The sequence below is a fragment of the Anomalospiza imberbis genome, unplaced genomic scaffold (assembly GCF_031753505.1).
Source record: "Anomalospiza imberbis isolate Cuckoo-Finch-1a 21T00152 unplaced genomic scaffold, ASM3175350v1 scaffold_192, whole genome shotgun sequence".
NCBI classification, from domain to species: domain Eukaryota; kingdom Metazoa; phylum Chordata; class Aves; order Passeriformes; family Viduidae; genus Anomalospiza; species Anomalospiza imberbis.
Genome location: NW_027099825.1, coordinates 11,661 through 15,744, shown reverse-complemented (window position 1 = coordinate 15,744; position 4,084 = coordinate 11,661).

Below are 4,084 nucleotides of genomic sequence, written 5' to 3'. Positions count from 1 at the left end.
TGCCTGAAGCTGCTCAGAATTCACAGAATTCATACAAAATTCACAGAATGACCATGTTGGAAGAGACCTTCAAGATCATCGAGTCCAACCCATGTCCCAGTACTTGAACTAAATCATGGCACCGAGTGCCACGTCCAGTGTTTTTTTAAACACGTCCAGGGACGGTGACTCCACCACCTCCCCGGGCAGGCCATGCCTGTACTTTATCACTCTTTCCGTGAAAAACCTTTTCCTAACGTCCAATCTACATTTCCCTTGGTGCAGCTTGAGGCTGTGTCCTCTGGTTCTGTCAGTTGCTGCTTGGAGAAAGAGCCCAACCCCACCTGAGCACAGCCACCTTTCAGGAAGTTGTAGAGTGATAAGGCCACCCTTGAGTCTCCTTTTCTCCAGGCTGGACACCGCCAGCTCCCTCAGCTGCTCCTCACAGGGCTTGTGTTCCTGGCCCCTCACCAGCCTCGTTGCCTCCTCTGGATGTGCTCGAGTGTGTCAATGTCCATCCCAAACGGAGGGCCCAGAACCGGACACGGCACTCAAGGTGTGCCCTGACCAGCGCCAAGCACAGGGGCAGAATGATCTCCCTGCTCCTGCTGATCCAGGCCAGGAGCCATTGGCCTTCTTGGCCACCAGGGCACACTGCTGGCTCATGTTCAGCCGGCTGTCAACCAGTTCCCCCCAGGTCCCTTTCTGCCTGGGCACTGCCCAGCCACACCGTCCCCAGCCTATAACGCCGCAGGGGGTTATTGTGGCCAAAATGCAGGAGTGGGTACTTGGACTTACTAAACTTCATCCTACTGGACTCTGCCCATCCATCCAGCCGTTCCAGGTCTCCCTGCAGAGCCCTCCTGCCTTCCAACAGATCGACACACACTCCCAGCTTGGTGTTGTCTGCAGATTTACTGGTGAAAGACTCAATCCCCTCATCCATGGGGTCAATAGAAACATTGAACAGAGCTGGCCCCAGCACAGAGCCCTGGAGGACACCACTGCTGGCTGGCTGCCAGCTGAATGCAGCACCGCTCACCACCACTCTCTGGGCCCGGCCATCCAGCCAGTTCTGAACCCAGCTCAGAGTGCTCCTGTCCCAGCCGTGGGCTGCAGCTCTTCCAGGAGTGTGCTGTGGGAGACAGTGTCAAAGGCCGTGCTGGAGTCCAAACAGACAACATCCGCAGCCTTTCCTGCATCCACCAGGTGGGTCACTTGGTCATAAAAGGAGATCAGGTTGGTCAGACATGACCTACCCCTCCTAAACCCTTGCTGGCTGGGTCTGATACCCTGGCCATCCTGTAGATGCTGTGTGATGACACTCGGTATAAACTGTTCCATGACCTTACCGGGTACTGAGGTCAGGCTGACTGGCCTGTAATTACCAGGATCCTCCTTCCTGCCCTTGTTGTGAATGGGTGTGACACTGTGCAGCTTCCAGCCATCTGGAACCTCACCAGTGAGCCAGGACTGCTGGTAAATGATGGAGAGTGGCTTTGCAAGCTCATCTGCCAACTCCCTCATCACCCTGGGCTGCATCCCATCTGTTCCCATGGATTTATGAACGTCTAAACAGCTCAGCAGTTCTGACTGCCTCCTCCTGGATAACAGGGGGCCCATTCTGCTCCCTGGCTCCATCAACCAACCCAGGAGGACAGCTGTCCTGGGGACAAGTCATTCCCACTAAGGACTGAGGCAAAGAAGGCGTTAACCACCTCTGCCTTCTCCTGATCTGCAGTTACTAAGTTCCCTCCCACATCTAATAAAGAACAAAGGTTGGTCTTACCCTTCCTTTTACCAGTGATGCATTTGCGAAAACAGTTTTATTACCCTTTACAGAAGTTGTCATTTTAAGTTCAAACTGAGCTTTGGCCTCCCTAATTTTTTTTTCCTACATGCTTTAGCAACCCCCTTAAATTCTTCCGGAGAGACCCGACCCTCCTTCCAAAGATGATACATCCTCCTTTTATTCCTAAATTCCTCCAAAACCTCCTTGCCCATCCAGGCTGGGCATTTGCCTCATCGAGTCATCTTTCGGCACCCAGGGGCGCCCTGCTCCTGTGCCCTCAAGATCTCTGTTTGGAAGCATGCCCACTTTTCCTGGACTCCTTTGTTTTTAAGGGCTGCTTCCCAAGGAACTCTCTGAACAAGTCTCCGAAACAGGCCAAAGTCTGCCCTCTGGAAGTCCAATGTAAAAGTCTTATTGACGTTCCTCCTGATTTCACAAAATAGCAAGACATCTTGATACCACGGTGTTCCCATGTCTGAGACGTAACATAAGGCAGACCACTCGTGTTTCCTCAGAAAAACAGCCTTGTTTATTGTCCGGAGCTTTCTTTTATAGCCCATTCAAAGCTCCCAGGTCGAGACAGCTCATTGGTCTATCTGTGTGCCCCGAGACTCTGAACCTATACAATGCCTGCATCCTAGGAGAGCTCCCACTGGCTGTGTGCTTCTGCCAGTCAAACACAGAGGCTGGTACACGGAGCAGAGCTGGACTGCTTATTATAACTTGATTAATGCTGACTACAGATCAGCTTGCCATGCAACAAATTCTATCATTTCATGATCACTGTGGCCCAAGAAGCCTCCAACCACCACATCTCTCCCCAGTCCACCTCTATTTGCAAACAGCAGATCTAACATGGTCCCTCCCCTGGGGGGCTCGCCCACCAGCTGCAACAAACAGTTGTCCTCCACACACTCTACAGATTTCCTGGGCTGCTTTTTTTCTGCTGTATTGAGTTCCCAGCAGATGTCTGGCAAGTTGAAGTCGCCTACAAGAACAAGGGCTGATGATCCTGAAACATTCTCTAGCTGCTTATAGAATGAGTTGTCCACCTCTTCTTCCTGCCTGGGTGGATGATTACAGACTCTCAGTAGGATGTCAGCCTTGTTGGCCTTCCCCCTAATTCTTACCATAGGCATTCAACATTCTGCCAATTAGTTCCAATATCCATGGTGTCCAAAGCCTCCCTTTTTTATTCTTTAAATAAAGGGCCACCCCTCCACCTCTTCTCCCTCTCGTGTCTCTCCTGAAGAGCTTGTAGCTATCCAGGGCAGTGCTCCAGCCATGTGAGTCATCCCACCCTGTTTCTGTGATGGCAATCATAGCATAGCTCTGCAGCTCTGCTGCTGCACCATGGCCTCCAGCTCTTCTTGTTTGTTGCCCATGCTGTGTGCATTGGTGTGCATGCACCTCAGCTGGGCTGCTGATTCCATCCCTAACTCAGGCTTACCATCCTTGGGCCTGCTTCCAGAGAGCCCAGCTATATCCCCTTCCCCCTTGAAACCTAGTTTAAAGCCCTCTCAACAAGGTCTGCTAGCTCATCAGCTAAAAGCCTTCTGCCTTTAACAGAGAGATGGAGATCATCTGGTTTACAGCAGGCCAGGTGCCATAAAAGTTGCCCCATGATCAAAGAATCCAAAATTCTGCTGCTGACACCAACCCTTGCAACACTCATTGATAGTTTGAGCTCTCCTGTTCCTTTCACCGTTTTTCCCAGCCACCAAAGGGTCTGAGGAAAGGACTACCTGTGCCCCCGTCCCATCAACCACTTGTCCCAGTGCCCTAAAGTCCCTTTTAATTGTCCTGACACTCCTCTTTTCAACCTCATCGCTGCCAGCCTGGAGTATCAGCAGTGGGTAATAATCAGAGGACTGAATCAGCCCAGGCAGTGTCTCAGTGATCTTTCGTCCCCGGGCCCCAGGGAGGCAGCAGACCTCCCTGTGGGGTGGGTTCGGTCGACGTACGGGGCCCCCTGCTCCCCTCAGAAGGGAATCAGCCACTACTATTACCCTTCTTATCTTTTTGATATTAGATCCATCTTATAGATTAATGATAACTGGGAGGCTGACTGGGCAGATAAGCTTCTTCTAAATCATCTGGCTGAGTCTCTAGATCCAGGGGCGCATACCTATTCTGAAGTGGCACCTGGCTAGGGGATGGGGGTCGGGAGGAATTTTTATCATACCCTCCCTGGGCAGGGACCCATTTCCACTCTCCTTCATCTACCAGGTGCCCCTCTATTGCCTGACAGTGAGAGGCATGGGAGTCCTCTGACTCTTGCTGGGTCTCCCTTAAGGATGGAAGGGCTGAACT